The sequence below is a fragment of the Herpailurus yagouaroundi genome, unplaced genomic scaffold, assembly GCF_014898765.1.
Source record: "Herpailurus yagouaroundi ecotype Mexico unplaced genomic scaffold, PumYag 190, whole genome shotgun sequence".
NCBI classification, from domain to species: Eukaryota; Metazoa; Chordata; class Mammalia; order Carnivora; family Felidae; genus Herpailurus; species Herpailurus yagouaroundi.
In genome coordinates this window covers 30546384-30573899 of record NW_024412421.1, presented here as the reverse complement: position 1 = coordinate 30573899, position 27516 = coordinate 30546384, and the positions used below count along the sequence as shown (strand labels likewise).

Below are 27516 nucleotides of genomic sequence, written 5' to 3'. Positions count from 1 at the left end.
ACAGGAATCAATAGGGGAAGCATTAATACATCATACATTAATAGAGGAGAGGGCAAAGCCATGGTGAATTAGTCAGGCTTCTCCAGAGAAACAGAACCAATACATATGTGTCTCTATGAGGGGAGTTGGTGAGATGTCTGTGGTCTTGTCATGGAGACTCTTTGACTCTCTCGATTCACCAGAGACTTTCCCATTCCCACCAGCACCTTTAAATAGATCAGGCTTCTTGGGCTCAGTCTTCCTTCTTGATATCCAGGCTCACAGCCTTCCGTTTAAGGACATGATCCCCAAGGATACCCTGGTGATGCAGGATAGAGCCCCTCTCTGGATAACAGGCCTGGTCCAAAGCTGACCCAGGGCAGCTCTTGGAACAATGCTCTTTGGAAGTGCTTGTGCCTTCTCTGAAGGTATTAGGCAACCAGGAGCTAGACACATTTGCATAACCTCTTACCAATATGCAGGTCCTTCAGCATAGGCTTTCTGAGGACTGTAGACAGACTACCCAAAGCCAAAACTCTATATATGTGATTTTAGCTCAAAATTTTGTTCTGGATGTATCTCATGTCCAGCATCAGCAAGGACCCTGGACATAGGAGCTTTCCCCCTCAAGGAAGGCAGAAGTTAAAAGGGAACTATGCAAATTTAGGATTCCCTAGCTCCTCTCCTACCTGGAAATAAAAGGAGATTCCTGGTGTTGGATGCTCTGAACTGAGGGTCTTCTGGGGAGGGGGGACTCCTCCACTGCTGAGTGGCCCTGTTTTGATCTACAGTCCAGCATGAGCTGCTGTGGCTGTCAGGGACCAGCTATTCAGACAAGCCCTCCTTTTGAATTCTGCAAGTATAAAGAAATGATAATATATCAAAACAGATGTCGGGCATCAGTTTTCTTCCATTCTTATCTATGCTGTTGTATTTAATTACTAGACATTCTAGTCTATGCAGTTTCTTTCCATTTGAACTTGTGACATTTTATTCTATATTATTCTGCTCTATTACTTTCTATTTCATTCCATTCTGTTCTACAGCCATGTATTGAGTTCTTGCTCAATGCAAGGGATTTTGCTGAATGTTACAAAAGAAATTCTTGCGTGTGTGTGTGTGTGTGTGTGTGTGTGTGTGTGTGTGTGTGTTGGGGGGGCAGTGCACACACGTGTGTTTTGAGGAATAGTTTTCAGAATATCATTATATTTGACAAAATTTCCACATTTCTTGTACCCCTCTCTAGAAATACTCAGGAGGAAATCTCAGGTGAATCTGAAATATTACAGAATAAGGCTTTACCTAGAAAGCATTGGTACCAGCAGTGAGTTCAGGAGAATTCAAGGTTTTAAGCCCTTTGTGTTTCTCTGCCCGTCGTTTTTTAGAGGCCTATTTACTGACAGTGCAAATACAAAGTAAATTAAGATACATTGAAGTCTTTTTTTGAAATTTGGAAGCTATCATGCAACAAGACTACAAGGTGAATAAAAACAACATCTGCTTTCAGATTTCTCAACGATCTTCCTTCAATGTTGGCTGTGATGTATACCTTGACATCTTTTTGTCAACTGAGAGTCAGTTATTCTGGGAATAATGTGTTCTTGAGAGCCAGTTTAGCGTCATGGTTAAGGTCACGGGCTTTCTAAAGAGCTGAGTTAGAATGTCAACTCCACCAGCTCCAGCCATACGAACATGGGCATGTTCTTTAAGCATTTGGATAATAGTAGTATCTCCTTCATGATGTTCTTGAAAGAATTAAATGATATAATTCACATAAAGTGCTTAGGGTCACACTTGCCAATATTAAGTGGTCAATAAATGTTAGTCGTTAGTTGGGAAATAGGAACAATGTAATACTCTTATGGGGATTTTGAGGATTAACTGAGATGCTTGTAAAGCATTTAGGTCATCATCTGACACAGTAAGCACTCAATAAATGTTCATCATTGACATCATTGTTTCTGCTATTATGTGTTAAGTGCAAAATGTGGATAGTGTAATTAACTAAGCATAGTTATAAATACTAATTGAGATAATGTGAGTGAAGTATTTAGCACTGTGCCTGGCATGGAGTGAGAACCAAATAAAAGTTAAGTTCCTGAAGGACAGGAACTATGTCATTGGCTCTTTTATCCCCAGCATCCTGGCCAATGCTTAGTACATAGAAAGTATCCAATAAATATTTTGTAAATAAGTGAATAATTGTATTATTAATTAGGTTCTACTCTATTGCAAATGTAAAAGGAAATCTTGGAAAAGAGTTCTGGTCTCCTTTAGAAATCTGATGACCCCTGAAAAATGGGGAATAAAATAAACCCGAGGAGACAGGATGTTCCCAAACTCTGAGATCATCGTCATAATCCCCTACATTACAAAGGTCTTTATGGTTCACAAAGAACTTTCACATCCATTATGTCATTCAACATAAAAAAAAAAAAAACAACAAAACAAAACAAAACAAAACAAAACAAAACAAAAAAAAACAGGCAAGAAATGTCCTGAGGGTTGGCCTGGACAAGGAACTCAGTCTCTTACAAATGATTTAAAACCCATTTCGTCTTGCTACAGATATTGCTTACAGAAAACTTCAGGCACAGCAATGCTACCCAGCTTGATTTAGCTTAAAGAAACCTTTCGTGACCTTATAAACAAACACAGCCCAGTGGGAACCCAAGTGGAATTTCAGAATTTTGAAGATGAGCTGAGAGAATTTGCTCAGAAATGGGACATATTAAAACAATCTCTACCAAAGGAGTGAAACAATAAAGAGATTGACTCAGAAGAGAACAAAAAGGCCAGTGCCACTTACTGGTGAGCAGTGAGCTCCTGACTCATTGTAACTGTTGACTGCATAGCATAATGTTTGGGAACATTGCAATCTTGAGAGCGGGCTTATAATGATGTTCATCTGCTCATATGGATGGATGGCCTTACATAAACTCTGATTGTTCATGGAAAGAGCTGCTTCTCCTGAAAGTACACTACCAGAATTGGAGTGAGCAAGGCTGATTAAAAAATATTTTTTTGAATATAAATGTCAGCTTTTAAATGCCTGTTCTCTGATATAATGCTGTGTGTTCACGCATATATTGGGTGAATGTGTTTTGACCTTATGTCATGAGTGAGTGGGTTAGGCTAGTTGATTAACTAAGTGAGTTACTGAAGTACAGACAAGGGCTGTATTGGTCAGGGTCCCAGCAAGAAACTTGGTTCAAATAGAGTTTCAGAGGGTTCAGTTGGTGGGACGTTATTAACCTAGATATGGGCAGGGTTGCTCCCAGATGATTCAAATGGAGGGACAAAACAACTGAAATATGGGCAGTGTTACAAAAATGGACAAGGGATGGTGAGTGAGGTCATTACTGACTAGCCATAGTAAGAAGCTCTCTCAACCCCTAGGATGTATATAACATTATGGGAACCCGGTGAAAACTGGCAGTATAGATGGGGAAGCCATCTGGAAGGAGCTGTGATAGTAGGAAGACAGGTACCATTGTAGATTTGGCAAAGCAGGGAAGAAATACTCTGGCCCCCCTCTCCTTCCACCCTCTGATCTACTTCCCATTGATCAAACCCAAGTGGATGCTGGCAGGAAAGGGGATCTGGGAGTTGCAGTCTGCTTGGTCTCCTAGGCACAGATTAGGGCAGAAAAGGGTGGATCTGGGTGTGGGCCTTATCATCTTTGTTGCAGCTACTCACCTCTGCCATTATAGGGTAAAAACGGCCATAGATAATAGGTAAATGAAAAGGCGTGGCTGTGTGCCAATAAAACTTTATTTACAAAACAGGCAGTGGGCCAAACACACAGTCATAGTTTGCTGACCCTTGGTCTCAGAAAATCGTTTATATGTTGAGTCCAGCATAAACACAGTCATTCAGTTTCAGATAGCTGCAGTATCCTCAGATGTTTTTGGTAAGGGCTTGCCTCCATGGTTTCGGCCCTGAGTGACGCATAAATCGAAACAATTGCGCCAGTATAGGCTTAACACACACAGGGTAAATTTGGGTGGGAGCCTTTAACAAGCTTGAAATGAGGACATGAATAATTCAGTTGAATACATAAATGATTCAAGCCAAGTCTTCTGGTAGTGTGTGTGACACACACAAGTGTATGTGTTATGTTGTATGTCATGAGTGAAAGGACAACCTAAAAATTATGTGCAGATAGATCACCAAAGGCAAGTGATGTATCTCCTACTTAAGCCAGTGGACTTTGAGATGGATGTGGGCCCTGCTCAGAATTTTAGGCAGTTTCAGATAACAGTAGAAATAAAACAGTGACCATCCAAATGAGAACAAGCGGAAGCCCAAACTAGTGTTGGGCAGAGGCTCCCAGGCAGGCAAGGGAGAAGGGATGTTGTATAGCGAAAACAAGGGACGTTTCAAGTATGCCCTTCTTGGAGGCTGTTCTTATGGGGAAGCTGGGGGTGGCTGGAAGTCGGGCAGCCTATGTGATTGGTTTCCAGAACATATGTGGCTTTCTGAAGTTGGTCCTGAGTTGGAGAAGGAGAAAAAATTAGGGAAGCTGGGTGTTGTTGACCAAGCCCTGAATGTTTTGGATTGATAGTTGCAGTTTGTGGTTTGGCTTCCTGGTCTGGCTGCTGCAGAGCTTGTGGGTCAGAGCTCTCTTGTCACATACAGTCTGGCCATCGGTTGCTGTATATTCACTCTCTCAATAGGTTTCTGTTGACTCCGTGTCCTAGCTCAGCCACATCCTGGGTGATGCTCTGCTTTGCTCTTCTCCTCTTCAGGCCACCATGACAGTGAGCATTTCCCTTTCTATGCACGCAGCGCTGCAGGGACTCAGAATGGATCTGTGGTACCTGACTATCCCAACCCTGGCTGAATTATCACAACAGGAGAAGTCACAGCCCAGTTCTCTGAATTCCTTACGAAACTCCAACTGCAGTCAACCCTTCCACATAAATCTCAAATTCTTCTCTTAATGACCTCGTCCTTGGTGGCATATCCCTTCCCAGATCTCGCCATGAGGGAGACCCAGCCAGGTAACATGTGGATTCTTCTCCCGCGATCCCTTGCCTCATTTGCACGTGGGTTTTCTCATTACGCTTTCATCACCGGAAGAGGCATCCTTGAGCCAGGAGGACCCAGAGTGGAGTGCACCTGCGGGACTCTCCATTCAGGCCCCAACAGATGTTCCTCTGAGCCCCAGGTTGCTGTCTTCTATGCCATGAAAAGATTGCAAAGCCTCTCACAGAACTACTTTCCCTTCATACCTTAGTTCTTCCTTCCTCCAGGGTTTACCTTTCTTTCCTCAACCCTCAGCTGAACTGTACGGTTTGTTGTGAATTTGCTCAACTACTGGAAGTCTTTCTCTCCGTCTAAACTGAAATGTATGACCTTCTGAATTTTGTTTCTGATCAGCGCTTCTCTCTCAACAGACACTACCCTCTCTGCTCTGAAGCAGACAAGCCCTGTAGGCAGTACGTTTGCGTGCGTGTTCATTTGCTCACCTGAGTCAAGTGATAAAATTCTTGTTCATAGACTTGCAAATCCCTGGAGCAGGAAGGGAATCTTAGAGGTCAGGGAGGCTAACATTCTCCCAATGTGATACAAAATCCATTGGGGTATGTAGGATCATGTTAGCTCAACAGTAAAAAAAATTTTTTTTAATGTTCTTGTTTATTTTTGAGACAGAGAGAGACAGAGTATGAGCAGGGGAGGGGCAGAGAGATAGAGGGAGACATAGAATCTGAAGCAGGCTCCAGGCTCTGAGCTGTCAGCACAGAGCCTGAGGCGGGGCTCGAACTCACAGACCGTGAGATCATGACCTGAGCCGAAGTCGGACGCCCAACCGACTGAGCCACCCAGATGTCCCAATGTTAGCTAAACATTTTAAATAATTTTAGTTGTTTTATGTTTACTTTAATTCTGTTGGAAAAAAAGTGTACAACCAGTACATGAAACCACATGAGTTCATAAATATTACTGTTCAGGATGAGGCTGAAGCAGCTGGTACCTCGGAAACCTATTGTACTCAGTATATATGAATTGCAGGTGCTAACAGGTAATGCCTGGATGCGACAGAGATCGTGAAAGTCGAGTCTTTGGAAGCACCAATCTGCTCTGATCTCCTCCAACAAGAGGAAACGGAGGTTCTGGAAAGGGAGAAAGTTTGTCTAAGGCTACTCAGTGTGTGGAAGCAGGACTAGGGGCAGGTCATGATTGCCCAGAGTCTCCGAGCTCTTTCATTCGGTTTCCAAGGACCCCTTCTTGGCCACTGGAAGTTCACCTGGAGATCGGATACCATGATCAAGTCCCCAGAAGGTGCCTTGAGGATGAATTTACAAAAGCACAAGAAGCTGGAGAAAAGCCTCTTCTACCCACACGGTGAATTACCTGAATGAATCTAAGAGCCTCATTTTCAAAGACAAAAATTGGTCGTTTACTGGATCTAGAACAACTGAAACTTCGCTGGATAACAAGGTAAATGAATGCATTGCACCATTCACCAAAGTGGAGGCCCTCAAGCTGCTGGTTGTTTGGCGTAATGGGAGATTCAGAATGCAGTTAATGGGTTAGTGTAGTTTTTATTGTAAAAGCAAACTAAATTAAACTGATAGTTTTAATTAAATTTGAATTGGCTGTGATTTTACTCAGTTTTACAGGCCACTTGAGACACTAGTGTTGCACTTAAAATCTAGTGTTGTAATTAGTGACATCTACATTTATTATAATGGTTACTGCACTTTATTGAATTTATTCAGGAGCAGACAAAAGCTCAGCATCTAAAGAGCTTGGACTCCAGGCTAGGTTGGCTTTGGGGGCCTGTTTTGTTTCTACTGGAATGTCGGGCGATGATGCTGATCTTGAGAAGGGAAGTTGGTGAATTAGCCGTCCAGCCACGGGGTTAAGACCTTGGGTTACCTCGAGTTGAAACTGTCCCAGAACATCGTATTTGTGCTCTCACTGTACTCTTTCTTCGTCTGGAAAATCCGCAATGGTGCATGTTTGAGCATCCCTCATTCCCCCAGTACCTTTAGAGTTCAGGGTCCGCAAGTCTAGATTTGGTGACACTGTCAAGCAACCATTAATCTTGACAGTGGTGACGCTGTCAAGCAACTGTGCGCCAGAAATGCCGTCTGGAGCTTTGGCAGGTGTCAAGCAGGGAGGCCGCCGTCTTCCTGAGGAGGGAGGGCAGTGCCCCACCGGCACAGTCCTGGCAGTCGTCTCAGACCGAACTGGGCTCCGAGGCAGTGGTTCACACAAGTTTGGTGTGCACGGAATTACCAGAGAGGCTTATGAAGATGCAGCCTCCAGAGCCTCATCTTGAGGAATTCTGGGTATGCGGGCAAAACCTATTTCGAGAAGCTCCGCCCTGATGCGTTAATTCAGCATAATGGAGTCCTCAGAAAGACCAGCTGACGGACAGAAATAGGAGTATATTCGCAGAGGGTCATCATATTCCGTGTTTTGTTGAGAGGTCTGTGTGGCAGTGGTCTCTTGGCAGTTGTTTGAGGAGAATGAGTTAGAGCAAGGATTATATTTTTATTTCAAATTAATAAATGCTTATCAAAATACTACAGGAATGTATAACATGAAAGATGAATTATCCATAGGTAATTCATCCAGTCCCTCTCCCCAGAGGCAAATAGTTCACTGTCAGGTATGTATTCTTTCTAGACACTTGCCTTTTTACTTGTCAGCATAGATATGAGTAGATGCTTCCCTTCTAGATTTTCTCTACTTATTACTTTGTTCTGAGTTTTGAGGGATTTCCTCTACTGTTTTTATGTTCTTGGGATATTCCTTTTATGTAACATCCCATTCTTGTTTTATGGATATAAATAAATACTTTGCCTTTGTCTTTGAAGATGGGGTTCAGGGGTTTTTTTTGGTGGGGGAATAGGGGATACTATCTCCATGTTGTCTGTTACCACATTTTAAAAATGTATCTTGATCTTTTTCTGGCAGGCTGTAGGCATGGTGGTTCCCATTCATTCATGGGTAAGAATGAGGCTGCAAGAAGCCTCAGGGGGACTCTGGGATCGCTAGGATGGTTGCTTGTTGGGTTTTTCTTTTAAGGCGGTGGGCAAGAATCTGGACATTCTGGTTTGGAACTTCTAATGCCAGCATGTGGAGTGCTGTCTACATCCACACTCATCCTGGCTGCCCTGGTTTTTCTGTTTATGGAATATTTTTAGAGGAAGAGTCCTTGTTATCACTGGTGTGGTATGTGTGTGTGTGTGTGTGTGTGTGTGTGTGTGTGTGTGTGTGTGTGTTTGTGGTTATTTTTATTGCAGGTAAACACTTGCCTTTGGGATGTTCTGAACATGAGGGAGGGGAGTTGACTACTCCCAGGTGTAGAACTGTAATTAATCCTACTTTCTTCCTTCCTGATCTCATTTATGGCCTGATGTTTATGAGTTCCCAGCCTCACTGGAGTTCTCTCCTTTTGAGATAGTGTAGTTAAAACTCAGAGTTTTTCAAGACAGTACTCACAGACTTCCTAAACAATCCAAAATTCAAACAAGTTGATTAACAAACAACACTACCAGGAAACAAATCTGTGCATTTTAATAGTAACCAAGGGTTGGGATATTCTCACATCATTCACATGAATTTGGGGTTTGAATCTTTAGGAAGTGTCTACAAGGAACAGTGACTTTTGAACCAGAATGAAACAAATCTGAATCATTCGCATCTGATTCCTTCAATTCAAGCTCGTTGATGACTTGGAATCTATAGAACCTAAGAGTGCTTAATAATCATCAATTAAACAATCAAACAAACAGCAAAGAAAAATCCCAAGCTCGATGAACATGGATGTGTTGGGAAAACAATTACGTGTGATTTCTTTTTAATCAATACAAATCCAATTACTCTTAGGCCTGTTGTCAATGTAAACCTCTGATGCATTGAACACCAATTTCAGAATTCCACACTTATTCACAAAAGCTATAATATCAAAATATTTTAGACCTTGAAAGGGCCTTATAGAGCAATTAAAGTAAACTCCTACTTACAGAGATAAAGAAATGAAGGAAGCCATATTGGGAAGAAGTTAAAAATTTGGGCTTTGAATTTAGGTAGGCCTGGGTTCTCACCTGCCTTGGTCTGTGCCTGTTGCCTGTGTTCATGGTCTGCTGGTTAGAAATAATTACATGGCCGTCTCTTAGCTGCAGGAGAGTTTGGGAAATATGGGGTCACACACAATGGTGATCAGAAGTTCTCTTTACCAGTATCATCATCATCGTCACATCCAAAGAGGTGAATGCCTTTTGTCTGGGTTTACGGTCCATTTGGCAGAATTAGGACTAGAAACAAGATAAGTTTTGTGCCACACTGGAGGATTCTGTCCACAAAAGTCTTTTATCTCACAAAGCGTTATGCTTGGGTTCCGAGAGGCTGAGCAGACATCTTAAGATGGTTGAATTAGGAGCAGAACTGAATTTTGTTCTTTCTACCTAATCACACTTTCTCTCTTCTGGAGATTTCTGTAGTAGCACCCTCTCACCATTATTTCTGTGACGTTTTTCCTCCAAATTACTGAATTGTTTATTATCACCTAGAAAGAATAAGTCTTTCATGAAATGTATGAGCATGTAAATTTTATGATAATGAGAAACGTTTCCTCCTAAAAGTAGGATAGAGCATCTGGAAACATAAAATGCACATTAAAATGACTGAAGAGACCCCCCCTCCTCTCAATCAAAGTAATTAAAGTTTGGTTTCAGAGATTTGTGTTAAGATCAGAAAATGCTTCTTTGGATTCTGTAATGGTGAAGTCTTGTCACAAAACAGTCTTCTAACACGTGGATCCCATCGATGCTTCACTGGTGAAATGCATCCTTCTGGCACAGTGATTCTGAGCTATGAGGTATCAGTAAACTTGTGTGAAGTTAGTGGGCACCATCTCCGATCTAGGTTGGACTTCCACTTAACCATACTCCCCAGTAAGAGGTAGGGTCCCACTGAGAGCACGGGTTCTGTGTCTGTTTAGACCAGTAGAATATGGTGGAAGTGACCCTGTGTCAGTTCCCAGACCCAGGTCAAGACCGTTTCCATTTCCTGTTTCTTAAAATCTTGTTCTGGGATCTCTATGACCTTAACCTTCATGTGGACCAGCTTGAAACCATGTGGAGAGACAGGGCTCCAGCAGTGCCCAGCTTTCCAGTCAATCCTGCCAAGACACCAGATGTGGGAAAGACGAAGCTGTCTCGGAAGCAGATCCCTCCAGCCTCGATCGCCCCACCTAAGGCCACGTGAATCAGAGACAAACTGCCTGGCTGAGCCCTTTCTGAATTCCTGGCCAACAAAACTGTGAGCCAAGTAAAATGGTTGTTTTGTAAGAGTGCTTGGTTGCATGGCAATTGATAACTTGCACATCTGTCATCTGTGGTTCCTATCTAGTTATAAGTATAAGCTCTGGATCCAGACTGCTTGGGTTTGAATCTTGCCACCAACGCTTAGTAGCTATGTGATCTCAGGTAAATTATTTTAATTCTCTCTGCCTCAGTTTTTTAATCTATAAGATTAGGATACTGGCATTTATATTAAAGGCAGTTGTGAGAACATAAAGTACTTAAAGCAGTGCTCAATAAGTATTCACTCAACAGGTACTTTTTTGAGGACCTACTGTGTGGCAAGCACAGGTTCTAGGGGCACGTCAGTGAAAAAAAATAGGCAAAAAGTCCTGCCCTTATTGACATCTACCTTCTAGGTAAATATTATTATGCCATATACATTTAACATTAACCACATGAGCAAAACTGGAGCTCATGAAATCAAGGACCTTTTAAGACTCAGGATACAGCAGTCAAATGTGTGATCCCTTGTCACGTTTCTGTACAGCCCCACTTTTTAATGTGGATAATCTTTGAATAAGTGATGGTTAAGTCACTATTGTAGTGATTATGGTGACTTACGGAGACAATCAGGAACAGCCTTCAAAGGGAAAGCCGCTGTGTAACCATGGCCATATTGACCTTCCTGAGTCTGTTTCCTTACCTGTAAAGTGGGCCAGGTACACTGAAGCATATTTAAGGTGTCACTTACCCTTGATAATTTGCATGTTCAGAAAGGGAAGTGGTAAGAGGTCATCCAACGGTTGTGTGGAGAGTGAGGTAAGGGCACGCTGCCCGTTGGCAGAGGTGAGGGGCCTAGTGCTACGGGGACTGTATTTTCTAAACTCTGAATCTACACACATGGTCAGATATGTATTAGTGCAGTTTCAGGGGCAGTAGGAAAGTGTTTCTTAAATTATGTTATTTTATTTTATATTTTTCATCATGATCATAGTACTCCTTAATCCCCATCACCTATTTAACCCATCTCCCCTTCCCTCTGGTAACCATCAGTATGTTCTCTATAGTTAAGAGTCTGTTTCTTGGTTTGTCTCTGATTTTTTCCCTTTGCTTGTTTGTTTTGTTTCCTAAATTCCACACATGGGTGGGATCATGTGGTATTTGTCTTTCTTTGACTGACTTATTTCGCTTAGCATTATACTCTCTAGCTCCATCCACGTCATTGCAGATGGCAAGATTTCATTCTCTTATATGGCTGAATAATATTCCATTGTATATACATCACATCTTCTTTATCCATTCATCTATCAATGGACACTTGGGCAGTTTCCATAGTTTGACTACTGTACATAACGCTGCTGTAAACATAGGGGTGCATGTGTCCCTTCGATTTAGTGTTTTTGTATTCTTTGGGTTAATACCCAGTAGTGCAATTACTAGTTCCTAGGAAAGTTCTATTTTTAATTTTGGGGGCAAGTAGGAGAGCATATCTACAACATGGTTTGGATAAGGTAAACCAGGTGGCTCTCACGTAGCAGAATCATTTGCACGTAGGCGGCCGTGAAGAGAATGTTTGCACCAGAGGAGACCTCTTTGTTCTTACGCTCAACTCATCCAGCAACAGCACCCTGTCTCCATCTCTTTTTCAGACTCATAGACTCATTTCCTGCTTATAGCACGGCAGTCCCCCTCCTTCACTGAAGTTACTGATGCCTCTACTTGGCGCTTCGGAGGTGGTGTTTATTCATTGGTGCATTCGTTCCGTGAACACGTGCTACGCAACTATTTAGTGCTGGATGCACACAGGCGACAGTGATGTGTTGCGTTAATTGTACGAGTGGAGGTTTGCCCCGGACTCTGTGAGGGCTGGGGAGAGAGGCTGTCCACCCGGCCTAGGTGGCTCGGGACAGGCGTCAGGACAGCTGTTGTTTTTGTCTCTCTAGTACCTCTTCCTCCTCTGCAGATAACAGACCTCCTTCCAGTGAGGAGTAAATCCTACATGTTCCAAGTGGGACTGAGTCAGCAACCCCTGGCCTGCGACCCAGACAAATAAACATCCCCCCTCAGAATTTTATGACACAGCCATTGGTGGAGACTGATTTTGTCAGGGTTGTATACCCCGATCTGATGGGGTATATATTTGGGGTGGCCGCTGTCATCTTTCCTTTCATTTGGAGAAAGTCTGCCTGTGAATGGAACATATATTAAGACAGCCCCCCCCCCCCCCGCCCAAGTCAATCTAAGGTAATTAAAATTTGGCTGCAAAGGTTGATATCCGAATGAGAAAATGCACCCTTAAATTTTAGAGTGCTATTGTCCTGTTACAGTGATGACACTCTGAAACAGTGGGGACATATGCTTAAGAAGGAAACCAGAGAACTGGGGGAAACAGCCCCGAGAGAAGGAGTGATTGACAAAATCTAATATCATCCAAGCTCCTAGATCCAGTCATACCTGAAGCTAGGTGATAGGCCTGTACATATCTTGTTATCTGACAAAATGAATTGCTTCCTCCCCCCACCTTTTTTCTATCCTAAGCTAGTTCAAGAGAGATTTCTGTTGCCTGCATTTACAAAGGCTTTCTAGAATATATAATGCCTGAGCTGAGTCATAATGGATGAATAGGAATTCATCAGGCAAAATGGGGATGGCAGGTGAGGTGGGTAAGATTTTCCAGGCAGAAGAAACATATAAACAAAGCCTTGTGGAAACAATTTCTAAGGAAAATATCTCTGTAAAGTAACTATACAATGGGCATTGTCATTAGCCCAGGCTGTTCTTTTGGAAAAATACTGTGATGGAGTGGCCAAAATTAATTTGGAAACAGTACCCACAAGACCGTGGCCTTCTGAGTAAAATCCACAAAACAATAATGAGTTGGGAAAACTCTAGCTCATAAGATTCACTCAGTAGCCTTCTGGGATGAAGTTATAAGTGTGATAGACACAGAAGTGACAGAAGAAAATACCTTTAATCAGAAGTTCAATTCAGTCCATTAGCATACTCACAGAAGTTGGGGGAAATCAATTGCATTTACTGTATGCTCTTGTTTATTTAGAATGGCTGAAAAATGAGAGGTTTCTCCATAATTGCTTATGAGTTACAGAATTGTTTTCACCTGAGTTCTTCCGTTTTACCAAAGATGCCGAATTTAATAACTTGATAATTAAAATGAATCCTCTATGTGGCTTGCTCAGTGATAGTAAAGTCATACGCAATATGAGCGTATCATTCTCCTTGCTTGAAACAAGTCTTTGTCTCCTCCTCTTCTCTACTGTCTAGATTGACGTCTCCTTTAATGCCCAATTTCAAATTCTATTTCCTCCAAGTAGTTGTTTCTGAGTATTAAAAGAGAATCAAGCCCATCCTCTTCTGAATACATGTCTAAGTTTACCACGTGGTCTACAAACTACTTATTGTCTCTTTATGACATTAACTTGAATTACAACTTGACTTTGGGTTATAGGTCTACTTGGATATAGCATCTGGGGCAAAGGGGCTTTAGTACCATTCATGAATTGTGTGTGTGTGTGTGTGTGTGTGTGTGTGTGTGTGTGTACTTTGTAGACACAAAGTAGATTCTGTATATAACTCTCCAAGAGTCCCACCAATGTGCTCCTGCCTTGTATGAAAGATATCTCCAGGAATTGTAGTTTCATGAGATATTAATAAGTGTTATGAAAAATGGCTCTGTGGCAAAACACATTTGGGCATTTCATGTATTAGATGAAATACTCTAAATTCAATAAGTCTCTGTATTGCAGGACTTCTCAGAGATTTTAATATGTTCTATTATTTCTCAAAGGAGGATATAGTATATAACTTCATATATTGTCTTGATCGACCTATTTTCCATAGAATTTATTTGGGAATACTGGACTCCTTGGCTTTCTAGAGGAAGATGTGTTACTCTTCTGTTGTTGCTCAATAAATGACTTCTAGAAACATCTTTTCTTCCCAGATACCTGTTTCACTTAGAAGGCAGAATATCTCAGGCTTCTCATTTTACAATAAGAAGCAGTCTTGGCCCAAGAGACAATGAGGTGTGTGCCATGGTCTTCTAGTCTTTTCCTTTAGGGTGAGTCAGCAATTAACTTGGAAAAGCTTATTTCACTAAATGCTGAATTTTACCTCCATCATTTACCAGACAGATTCTTTTTATCCTCTTTCAAACCTTAGTTCAGAAGGAGGCCAAATGTTTTGTTTTGTTTTTGTCTTTTTCTGCTGAACCCATTCAATCATATTTGAATGTAGGAACAGTTTTAAACACAGAAATTCACTACACCTACCCCAAGTTCTCTTCATGGTGTGTAAGAGTTGGGCATATTTTAAGCTGATTTCATGAACAGTGGTTTCTGTCCCTGTATTTGGAAATGCCTCGAAAGACTGTTCATTTCTTCTTTTCATCCTTAGAACTGATGGCTCTGGGGGTCGTGATGTGGAAAGAGTGGGGTCAAGAACACACTGAACTTGAACGTAAATGGCTGCTCTATTTCTTATGTTGTGGATTTTGGGAAAGAGTTCACTTTTCTGAACCTCCATTTCTCCACCTACAAAATTAGAATGTTAACATACACTGGCCTCACCGGAAAGTTGTGACCTTTCCCTGTCTTGTCTTTGCAAGCTGAAATGCCAGATGATCCAAAGTGAAGTTATTCCCCTTAATCCAACTGTTGCTTGTGTTGTTTCCTTCTCCCACATAGGTGACACTTTTGTCCCCATACCAACCTGCAGTGGCTGCTCACATCAGTTTAGCACACAGACCTTTCCCACCTGTCCTCTTGCCAGTTTGTCTAAACATGTGATGTCTGCAAACAGCAGGTGCCATCTGACTATTTCAGAATATCTTTGGTCAACCATCATCTGAAATAAAATCTTGGATTATTTCGGTCAAATGAGTTACGACTACCCCAAATTGAGTCTTATATGCCTAATATAAGATATATTTATAAGATATATATATCTTAAGATATATAATATAAGATATATAATATAATTCTGAGATACACCTTGGAAACAATCTTGACCGTAAGAGAAATCACCCTACATTTATTCCGTCAATCTTTATCCAAAGCATCAAAGTCAAATTCTTGATCCCCTCTCTCTCTTCCGATCTTTCTCTCACCTTTGTGATGAATTTATTTTAACTTCCATTATGGAAAAGTTCAAACATACAGAAAAAGAAATAATAGTATAATGAAGTCCCACATACCCCGCACCCAGCTTCGACACTTGCCAGTTTATGGGCCATGTTGTTTGATCTGTGTCTTCTACTGTCTCCTCACCGTTGGATTCTTCTGAGATAAGTCCAAGCCATCTTGTCATTTTATCTACAAACATTTCAGTATGTATATTTCAAAAATGATAAAAGCACCTTATAAAAATATAACTACAATACAATGATCACATTTAAAAAATTTAAAAAAATGTTTTAATGTTTATTAATTTTTTGAGGGGGAGAGAGAGAGAGAGAGAGAGAGAGAGAGAGAGAGACAGCATATGAGTGGGGGAGGTGCAGAGAGAGAGGGAGACACAGAATCTGAAGCAGGCTCCAGGCCCTGAGCTGTCAGCACAGAGCCCAATGCAGGGCTCGAACTCATGAACCGTGAGGTCATGACCTGGCCGAAGTCAGATGCTTAACCAACTGAGCCACCCAGGCGCCCCCACATTTAAACAATTTTAAATAAGGGTATTTATTATGCCAATTATTTTGAATGGCAGAGGTGGGGGGAGACAAATGGTACAGTAGTTGAGATTCAGTCCTGAGCCATCGCAGATTGAGAAAACGTTGACTTGGAAAGCCTGAGCACTTTGTGATCTTGGCCTCCATGCCCTCTGCAGCTTTAAAGAATCTAGGAATTTCTAAAACTGTGAAAAGGAGAGAAGTGAAGTCTATGGAGTGAACACATAGTGGTCCTGAATTCCTACCCAGCGAGGTTACCAGGGACCAGAAGTTTCTGGAGACCTGCAGACTCATTTGCTGGGCTGCACCAATTGTCAGTAAATACTGTATCATTGGCAGAAGGTGATTTCTTCTATTTTGCAATTGAAGGGGTTTGCTGCAGTGTGGATTTTGGACCCAAATGGGAGATTCAGCATGTTTATGATATTACTATACCTTTCAGGAGCCAACAATTAAGAAATAGGAAGAAAGAAAATCTCCCAGAGAAGTCCTAAGTGTGCTGAGGACCAATAAGTACCCCCAAGTGGCAACATTTCCTGTCAAAGTGTGACAGAGTTCTTTTTTTTTTTTTTTTTAGAAAGGTGCCAAGTTAATTAGCACCTCAGAGGACCTTGTTATAGCCCAGAATGACTTTCCATCTGCTGATAATTTAATCGTTATACGTGTGACACAAGGAAATCGAGCTTCACATTCCGTTACATAGTGTAAATTGACGGTGAATGCCGCTCAATAGCTTGATGTCATTACTAAGGCTGTTTCTTAAACTCATAACAAATATCAAGTTGTTTTCTTGTAGGTTAAAAAAAATAGACCCAATGCATGTGACAGTTTTGTGACGTGAAACAGCCCAGGCACATCTGTCATACTTCCAGAAGTTGTGGGCTACAGATGGGAAAGATTGTATGGGCATTGATCTTTGTTTGAAGTCAAGAAGTTTCCAGAAGGATGAACGGCAGGGGCAGGGCAAAGGGCCGTACAGCCACTGTTCTCCCAGGTTGTCTTTGGCTTTTGACCAGGGGGTGAGGGCGGGGTTCTGTTCCTGCTGTAGAGGACTCCTGCCCGGCCAACATGGACATGTGGCCGAGGCAGCGCCATGTTGGAATGAGGGAAGGAGAGCTTTGTGAACAGATGCCAACGGACAGGCTTCCTCTGATGCTTCTGTGGCCTTTCCACATTGGGTCACAGGTGCTCTGGTGAGCACATTCTTGTTGCTTCAGGGCTTCATTGTTACTGCAGAGTGGCCCAGGAAGTAACTGTACAATCTGGGGATAGTAGGAACCGTGTCTCCATTCTGACCACCAGCCCAGGTGGCTGGAACAAGTTCACACAGAGTCAGCCTGCCTGGTAGGCCCTGTGTTGCCTCAGGAGGAGGCTTTCTCTCCAGCTTGCCCCATAATGCCACCCTAACCCTTGCTCTTGCCTGGAGTTTCTCCATCCCTGACTTAGTTCTATTTCTCCTGTCAAGCATTCCATTGTAGGTGAACAGTTGAAGCCTTTCCACATCTGTCAGGTGGGGTAGGGTTATGCTTGGAGTTAGGACACAAAACCAAAGCAGACAGACACAAACAAAACGCAAGGCTGGCCAGAAACGGGGGGCGGGGGGCAGGGGCTGGGGGCAGCGAGGATGCTAACTGTGGAAGGTTTGGGCTCATGGAGCAGAAAGGCTGAAGATACTGTCAGGCTGCTCAGGGAGGGGCTTACAGACAGCAGGATTCTGGAAGGTCTGAGGGGAGGGGCCCCACATGCAGAGGATTAGATTTGAGGAAGGGGGTCTGAGCCCTGACTCCTGCCATGTTTGGAGAGTGGGGATTGGAGCAGTGCTCCCCCTCAGGGCTCCTGGGTTAGAAGGCCCAGAGGAGTATGTCTGGGTAACTGTCCTCAGGGAGGTGGGCACCACGTGAGCAAGTGCAAGGCAAGGTGTAGAAGCGGGCCCCATTGTCAGACTGGCTGCCAGAGGGGGTCCTGGACACCGGTCACTGCCACAGCCTGGTTTTCAGAGTGTGAAGAATTAAGTCGCATAGTGGGAGGTGTGGTGGCTAAGTGATCAAACTAAGTAAGACAGACTCCAAATCTGGCTTGTTTTGTGTCTTTGGAATAAGGAATCACCTAGCTTTAAACCTAAGGTTCCTCCTGCGTCCTTCTTAGTAAACAAATTCATGGCATTTATAGAAAACCAGAAACTTTAGGTAATAAAAATAAAGAGAAATATAGATAGGCAACCCCCAGTGCTCTATACTTATCTAGAGATAAGTCACTATGATAAACTTGATAGATTCTTCCTCTTTCCTCCTCCCTTCCTCCTCTTCTTCATGTCTCCTCCTATATGTATGTGTGAATATATAAATACAAACATATATGTATATAAATACATACATACATATATGATATTCTATTTTGGAGCATACATTTTCTCTCTAGTGCTGAAAATAACTCTTCATGTGTCTACAACATTTTCTCTGACGGCTGAGTAGTACTCCACTGGGTGAGTGCGTTCAGTCTGATCGCCTGATGATTGACGTGATGCTCTTCTTAGTATTTTCTTTTGGGGGGACTGTATTGCCTGCACTGTGCCTGTGACAGTGAACTCCTATGATTTTCTGGGGAGAAGAAAGGAGAAATGCGCCTAGACTCACGGACTCTCAGGGCGGGATCAGAACTGGGCTGAGGTTTTGGAAATCCTCAACCTTGTTTTACTTGGTGCCATTTGTAACCACTTCTCCCCTTGGGTGGTCCAGCCTCTATCTGACAGTGGCTAGGAATTCACTATGTCAGAAAGCCACCGATGAGCTTATTAAATCTCCATCATAAAACATTTTTCCATGAAATGGTCCAGAATCTGCTTTAGAACATGGGGGCCAGGAGTCAGATAGATTGAATGTGGAGTCCTGGCCTCTCCACCTACCGGCTCTGTGAACTTTGGCAAAAGTCTTAACCTTTTTGATCCTCTGTTTTCCTCATATGTAAAACATGTATAGTAAAAGAGAACATGCCTCAGACAGTTGTTAGAAATATCTAATGAGGGGCCCCTGGGTGGCTCATTTGGTTAAGCTTCCGACTTCGGCTCAGGTCATGATCTCACTGCCTGAGTTCAAGCCCCGTATCGGGCTCTGTGCCGACAGCTCAGAGCCTGGAGCCTGCCTCGGATTCTGTGTTTCCTCTCTCTCTGCCTCTCCCTTGCTCGCACTCTGTCTCTCTCAAAAATAAATAATCATAGGGGCACCCGGGTGGCTCGGTCGGTTAAGCGTCTGACTTGGGCTCAGGTCATGATCTCACCGTTTGTGAGTTTGAGCCCCGCGTCGGGTTCTGAGCTGACAGCTCGGAGCCTGGAGCCTGCTTTGGATTCTGTGTCTCCCTCTCTCTCTGCCCCTCCCCCACTCACGCTCTGTCTCTCTCTGTCTCTCAAAAACTGAATAAAAAAATTAAAAGAAAAATCATTGAAAAAAATTATCAAATGAGACGAAGAGTGGGGAGTGCAGAGTAAGAGCTCACCAAAAGTCAGCTTCAATGATGATAATGCCTGACATTATTGTAACAGAATGTGTTTAGTCCCTGCCTCTTGGCGGGCCTGTGGCAAAGCAAAGCAGCTGCATGTGGCAGGTCTCCTGTGTCAGTCTTTCTTCTCTTTTGGGAGCAACTTCATCGGCCAGCTACTCATGACCCTTCACCCCACCCAGCTCCTCTCTCCTAAATAGACTAATGTTTTCACCCATTTTGACTGGTGATAGCTTTTCTCTTTGTGGAGGATAGCTTTCTCCCCGCCCCCTCCACACTTCCCTGGACAAAAACCTACCTTTGTGACTTGACTCCCAGTGAGTCCTCCACTGACTGCACAGAGGTGTTCCCTTCCCAGAGCCTCCACTCCAACCTCAAGAGGCCGAGTTGAGGGATACCACCGTGCAGATGACATGTGAACAGTTTGGATATTCAATATCATTTGCTTCCCGTGTCCTTCTTAAGGGTGGATTTTGGTGGAATTATCATCATGAAAACATTCTGTGTATGGAGATAACACCGAACTTCTTGAGATCAGGGACCTTATTGTGCCCCATCCTTTTTCATTCCCCTAGTTTATGGAACGTGTTATTAATAGTCGTTGTGTGTGGAGCACTTACTAGGTGCCTGACTCTGTATCAGGTGGCTCAAATACATTGTAATTCTTCCAACAACCCTCTACTGTCCCCACTTTGACAGTTGAAGAACCTAGAATCCAGGGGGATTAAGCAAAATATGCAAACTAAAACAGCTGTTAGGTTTTGGAATTTTTAGCAGGTCAATAAACGGCAATATTTTCTTGCCCTCACAAATTCAGAATGAATTGATAGACACAAGAGTCAAATGGGTGAAGATAAAACACTTACTACCTTTAGTTCTTTAAAGCCGACCGAGGGGCGCCTGGGTGGCTCATTCGGTTACCCGTCAGGCTCACGTCATGATCTCATGGTTCGTGGGTTCGAGGCCCGCATCGGGCTCTGTGCTGACAGCGTGGAGCCTGCTTGGGATTCTCTCTCCCTCTGCTCCTCCCACGCTTGTGTGTGCTCTCTCTCTCTCTCTCTCTCTCTCTCAAAAATTAATAAAGAAACTGAAAAAAAAAAGTTGACTGAAGGCTCTCATTGTAGATTTATGGCCAAGAGGGCCTGTAGACACGTTCTCCTCCTCAGGAGTTAAGATTTTGGGAGAGCCCACTCAAGGGAAAACTTGGGAATGAAGAGTAGTTTGCTATCCTGCATCGATCTGAGATCAGGGAGGAAAGAAAAGAGAGAGAAAGAGAGGGACAAAGAGAGGGAGGGGGAAGGGAGAGACGAGAACACGACTTCCCAGAACTTGCTTCCTTTCAGTAGATTGACTCTACCCCCACCAATCCCAGTGACTCTTGTGTGGGCAGCACCAAGAGAAGAGGGAGGGCCCTCTGGTATCCTCCACCTGGATTTGAACCCAGACCAGTTTGACTTTGGGGTGCTTGCACCTATCAGCAGGCTTCCTTGCCTCTCTGTGATTTGCTTACCGAACAACTTTGATTTCCTGTTGAGAATATTTTAGGAGGAAAAAAAAAATCTTTGGAGGCTTTTCCATGCATCAGTATTTTTAAGCAAAATGAAACACACAGTATAGTTTTGGTTGGCAGAATTCCTGCTCTTGACCCAACGGAGGCCTCTGCTTGTGCCAGCAACCCAACGTGTTTCCACAACCCATGTGACTGGAGCTGTTCGCTAAATACCATTAAGTGACCAAGAAGGTTGACAGATTTTCCAGGTCTTCCCACCCTGACCAGACATCTTCTTGGCCAGACTGATGTCTCGCTCCCATTAGAATAGATCAGAGAAAATGGTGTCTTGCCTCTAATTAAATTCTCATCTTTGCCCAACTGTTTGAAAGGGCAACTGTCTTAAACCTTTGAACTTTATTTGTAATACAAAACTTCAATTAGATAAAGGACAATAATTAGCAGATCTTTTATCTTTGGGCATAATTAAATCTTTAAGAAGGGACGTTTTAATCAATGAATTGTAATGACAAGTTCATAAATTAATTAATCCCACCAATGGAGGCTTGGCAGTAATCAATGGGTCTTTTAAGAGGTTCAGGGTGAGGGGACATGGCTGTGGGGACACAGATGCTCACTCAGTTCAGTTTGGTGTAAAGATTCTAATTTGTTAAGGATTAGCTGGTTCAAAAGATTACCTATTTATTTAAGGGAAAATCATTTAAAATATTAACTTTTAATAGAAGAAAAACCTTCTTCTTGCAAGTTTTTGCCTTCAAAACTTTCTTCTTAGAGCTCTCAATTCAGACCATAGCTGAGGACGTACATTTGTACCCTTGTCTTAGAGCTGTTGGCCAATTTACTGATTTGATAGCTAGCTTGAATTAGAGAGAAACCAAAACTAAAGTTGACTATCTTTAGCTACTTAAAGGTGTTTCTTCTAAGGCAGGAATCAGCAATCTCTGCCCCCTTGCTAAAACTGCCTGCTTTTTATGAAGTTTTATGGGAACATAGCCACGCCCAGTTATGTCTGTATTGCCCATGACCGTTTCACACTACCAAGGCAGAATTGAATAGTAAATACAGAAACAATATCACCTCAAGGTTGAAAATATGTACTCTTTGACCCTTTTTACAAAAAAAGTTTGCCAGCCCTGGTTTTTAAAACATTATGTCCTTCTCCCAAATGTTGAAGGTTTTGATGAAATTTTAACTCAATATAGCGCTGCATAGACAGCATTTAGTGTAAGAATGTAAATTAAGTATTTTCACATCTGAAGTTCTGTGGCTTTAATGGCCCGTAAACCAGGCTCCTGGTATTTATCTGGGAAAAAAACAAGGGAAAAATGATTTGGATGAGGGAAAGGAACTGGTACATGCAAAGGTCCTGTGCAAAAGGAAGCATGGCTCTTTCAAGGGATGGAGAGAAGGTCCAAATGGCTTAAAAGGAGGGGGGGGGGAGGTTGTATGTAAAGGCCAGAGGTTAGGCAATATTACCAAGGGCTGTGAAGGCCATTATAATAATTTCACAGTGCGAGTCCAGTCAGGTCCTCCTTCCTTCAGGTTAAAACCCTTCAAGGACTTCACCTCTCTGTATGATTAAACCCCCGAGAGCCTTCCTTACATGGGATCCAGATCAGTCTGCTTTGGGGCTGGGAAGGGGAGTTTGGAGGATGGTGGGGGAGGGAGCATGGAGGTAGGGGAGCGCTGACAGGGATAGCAGGCCGCCTCCTCTGAATCCTCCACGTGCTCTGGGGACCCCCCGTGAGAGAACACGTCTATATTGGCTTGTAATGGTCACTGTTCCTATATTCTTCCCGAATCGACTTAGCTTTTCCAGGACAGGCACCTTGTCTCGTTTAGCATCACGACCCAAGCAGCCACGGTGGAGCCTGGTGCTTGGTGCCTCCTGCTTAAAGCCGCCGGAACCTGCAAGAGGGGGTGTTCCAAGATGGCTGCCTGGCACCCCACTGCTCTGAGCGGGATACTCCCGGTCAGGAAGAGGTGCTGCCCAATCTCTACTCTCCAGGAGGTAGTTCCCATTACCGCCAGCCCCCGCGCCCACTCTCACCTGTGTCAGCACTGTCACCCTGTTTCCGTCAGCTCTCCTTAGTAGCTCTCACTGGAGCAGAGAAACACTCACGTCTGGAAACAAACGGGAGCCCTTTTCACACCCCTCAGACATGTATTTGTTCCCAGAGGGCTTTCAGTTATGGATGGAGAATATGTCGATGCATCCTTCGTCCCATACACCATCCCTGAAGAAGCAGAAATTGAAAAGAGAGAGGAAGCGGGGCCCCTTTGCCTCCCTGCGAACCTCCAGTCCATGGGAATTGTCTCATTAAGTCTTCACAGTGTCTCTGGAGTGGGTTCCTCCAGAGAAACAATACCAGGAGGAGATTATCTATCATTCGATCGATCGATCAATCTATCTGTCTGTCTATCTCAGGATAACCCCCAAGGTAAGGTGCTCCTCCTTGCTGGAGGGGCATACGAGCTGAAGCCTGAAAGAGCAGTTCAGGGAAGAGGGTTGTTGATGCCGTTCGTGCTCTGGGCTGGGGGACGTCATGTGCAAATGCCCCGAGGCAGGAGCTGGCTGTGTTCCACAGAGAGAAAGAAGGTCAGAGTCATGAGTGGTGGCAAGCGGGTGGGTGGTAGTGAGGCATACATTGAAGCTGAGGCTGCCGTCAGGGGTCGGGCAAGGAGGTTGGAATCTGTTCCAAATGGGAAGGGAAGCCATGGAAGGAGTCTAAGTTGGGAATATTCATTTCCTGGGGCTGCCACAAAAAAAATCACCATGCATTTCATGGCTTAAGACAACAGAGATTTATTGTCTCACAGTTTTGGAGGCCAGAGTCCAAAATCAAGATGTCGGCAGGTCTCTGCTCTCTCTGAAGGCTCTAGAGAGGATCCTTCCTGGTGGCTCTGTGTGTTTCCCTGGTGCCTCTGTCTTCACACGGCCATCTCCCCTGGGTCCGTGCATCATCTCCTTGCTCTTTCTCTAATGCGGCCAGCAGTCATTGGGTTGCAGCCCACCTGAAATCCGGGTTGATCTCCTCTCAAGATCCCTAACGACCTCTGCAAAGACCTTATTTCCAAATAAGGTTCCATTCACAGGTACTGGGGATTAGGACATGAACTTCCCTTCTTGGGGGACGCAATTTAACCCACCATACAGGACATAACTTGATCTGCTTTCTTGGGGCAGGAGATTGGGCTGAGGATGCCCAGGCACAGAACTGGAGCTGAGAGGCCACCAGGAGCTTCCAGATGGGAGGTGACAGAGACTCCCAAGTGTGGTGGCCCCTGCCTGGGAGGTGCTGTGGGGTGGGCGTTGCTTTCTTGGGACTCCTCTGCGGCCTAGAGGAAGTTACATCAGGTGGGTCTTGTGCAAAGTCGGGTGATGTTTCCTGCCCTCCTCTGAGAGTGTGTGCCAAGAGTAGGGCCGAGGGGAGCAAGAAGATGCTTTCTTGGGGAAGGGTCTGACCCTGTACATAGAAGATGCTCTACGTACAATCAGCATATGCTGCTAGAATAAGTACAAGCAGAAGACTATTCCAGATGCGTTCTTCTCTGAGTGTGTGTTGGCTTTGGGCAAGGATGCAGGTCTTCCCTTTCCAAGATGTTAAAAAAAAACAGCAAACTCATTTGAACGGGGCTTAGAGGGCCTTGGCAGGGAGACATTGGACACTTGGAAGTATTACTATTATTTCTGGAGCCAAATTTAGCAAAGGACAGTTCTGTCTTTAATTACTAGTTGATGCTGAGTTGTACAGGCAAATGATTACATGCACAATTAGTTGTTCCCACAAGTAGCCAATTATGGGAACGATTATTTAAGAAAATTGTGGCTCCTGCTAAAGGGACTTTACATCGTAGCCTCAAAATACATTTCTGTATAAAAATTCCTCTTATTGCATGTATTATTATTTTTTCCTCTCTGCCTGGGCTGCAAGAAAAAGTGGCCCTTGTGGTCTCATTTGCGGGGAGAGAGAGTGCTGGAAACCCAGATCTTTGGGGCACTGTGAGATCCGGGAAAGAGTGAGGTTGAGAGCTAGAAGCTCTGCCAGGACCCATCTCGTGCCGGCGACCGTGTCTTAACCCCAGAGATGCAGTCTAGGGTTAAGGCTCAGGCCTCTGGACGTTCCAGAAGGGGATCATTCGGAAGCACATGGTGCCCGATGGCATAACCACGTGCCACTGCAACTCCGTCTTTGCCTCTGGCCCATCAATATGCTTTCCATTGCTTCGTGATGACTCTGCCTCTTACTAGGCCACTTCTGCCACCAGAGCATTACAGATCCCTCCATGTGGCCACGTTGTCATAAAATCCTAAGTTCTCGGAATCAGAAGGGACAGAAACATCATCTGGTTCATCTGTCTCATTTCAAAGATGGTAAAACTAGGGCCAGACAGGCAAAGGACTCACCCAGTGGTCAGAAGTCCAGCTCAGGTGTGACCCCATCTTGCTTGATTCCAAGCCCTTGGCTCTTTCTCCCATGCCATGCCTGCTGCTGAGGGTACAGCTAAGGGTCAGCACACTGTGACCATTATGGCCAAGAGGCAGCCTAATGTCTGGCACACACTGGAAACCATGCCAAGGAGAGTTGGAAGGGACTCCAGAGAACCTTCTAGCTTAGTCCTCTAATTTTGTATCTGAGTGGAATTTGGAAACTGTATTTATCTAAGCTTCTCTTCTCTCTTTGAACATTTCTCACTATGTAGGCCTTGGAATCTCCATCATCAACCCTAACCTCACTCATGTGGGAGAAGCCACAAGTCCAAATGCTGGTGTTTGGGTTGGTCCATATAAACCCTGTTCCCTGCCCCCAAATATAAAGTGTGCTTTTGTGTTACTGTGTTAACTACTATTGACCAAGAGTCGGTTTTTTTTTTTCTTCTTATTTTCATAGTGATATCCACTATTCAACCTTAATATGGTATATTCTACATCTGGTCCCAATTCTTCACTACTCGGTACTAGTATTTTATAGCCATATCCTTGCCAAGACCTCATGATGGGTGAAATGTACTTTCCTGCTTCTTGGGTTTGGATTTGGCCACGCACTTTGTTTTGGCTAAAGAGTTGTTAGTACATGTGACATGAGCAGAGCTTTGAAAAATGCTTGCACCTTTAGGCTTGCCCTTTTGTGAGTAGGCTATATCCTTAGTCACCCCATGCCTTGTTTACCCTTTGAAATCTGGAATGAAGAAATGAATGGGTAATTTGGACTTGGCAATAATTCACTCTTGTAGCCTGACTGCAAATGTCTCTCAGTATAAGAAAAAGGCTCCTTTATGTTTTATTAGGAAAGAACAAACATACAAGTAGTTTTTAAACCCAGCGGTCTTATTTTCTTCCCCCTCAAGTTGAAAGAAACCAGCTAGCAATGTTCCATAAGCCTCAACTGGCTGCCTGATAAACTCACCTCTGGCAAGATCTGATCTAACAGCATTTTTGTGTATCTTTCAAATGCCACCTGGTGACCTTTATTAAGTAAGCTGAAAGTAATAAATGGATCTGCTCACCACAAATTTCTCTTGTTGGCTGCTCAGAGTTCTTTGCCTTTTCTGGAATCAGGGGCTCAGGCTCCGAAAAGATGCTGGTTTCACTTCACAGGAATGGAAACCCAGTTTGTTCTGTGGCGGACCATGACCTAAGCCTCCTTTCTCCCAGGACACCAAAACCTTTTGGCTCTAGAGATAATGTCTTTTGTGACCTTGGCACATTTGAAGATCAGCGACCAGTTATTTTATAGATTGTCCTTCAATTTGGGTTTCCCTGATGTTTGCTCACGATTACTCTGAGCTCACAAGTGATGCTGGGTCCTTGTCACCGGCAGGCAGGTGGTGTGGATATGTCTCACTGCTGTGAGGTTAATTTTGATAATTTGATTAAAGTAGCATCTGCAGATCTCTCCACTCTAAAATTATTCTTTTACCCTTTGTAATTAATAATTGTCCTGAAGGGAGATCCTTTGAGGTTATGCGTAACCTCACCTTTTTTTGCATAATTCTTTTCAGCCCACTAATTTCAGCACCCATCACTCATTCTCCATCTACCTTTTAAACTTGTGAGTTTGTTAGGGCCTGGCCCCAGGCGCTTTTGTCGTTCTCCAAGTCCTCCCAGCACATCTTGTGCCCTCCCTGGCTCCAGTTACGTGTAAATGCCGCCAGCTCCCGTGGCCGCACCTGCAGCCTGGCTTTCCCCTTGGGAGGACGTGGCATGGATTCAGGGGCACATCACCTAATCACTCCCAAACCCATCTTGCCATCCTGGTGCATAGTACGTCCCAGCAGGCCCCCTCCATGCTTCCCTGCCTCATCAACCGTCATGGCCCGCACCCACTTACTCGTGTTACAAAGCTGGGACGACCCATTCTCGTCCTCTCTGTTTGATTCTGTCTCTGTACTCTTTCCTTCCCTTTCCACGTTCACAGCCAGTACCACACATCAAAACCACAGTCATCTCTGCCCAGAGCTGTTGCTTTGCCCTTGTAACTGGTCTGTTGGCTCTCAGGGGTTCCCTTGGGTTAGGTTGTCTCCGTACCACCCAGCGCAGCTCTGTTCATGCCTCTTTCCCATTAGGTAGGAAATGCTCATGT

The 27516-nt window shown here is 43.8% G+C and overlaps 1 long non-coding RNA gene across 5 annotated transcripts in view; it reads left to right on the top strand.

The window, feature by feature from the left end:
• LOC121009831 (uncharacterized) overlaps positions 1–27516 on the top strand; it is a 147205-nt gene that overhangs the window by 22745 nt on the left and 96944 nt on the right. For 3 of the 5 annotated variants that reach the window (XR_005780850.1, XR_005780847.1, XR_005780849.1), the window contains one exon: positions 5998–6574. The exons of 1 other annotated variant lie outside the window; for it this stretch is intronic. This is a non-coding gene — a long non-coding RNA (uncharacterized LOC121009831). Of the gene's footprint in view, positions 1–5997; positions 6575–27516 lie in introns of those variants that run through there. One more of the 5 variants, XR_005780848.1, reaches the window with a different exon arrangement.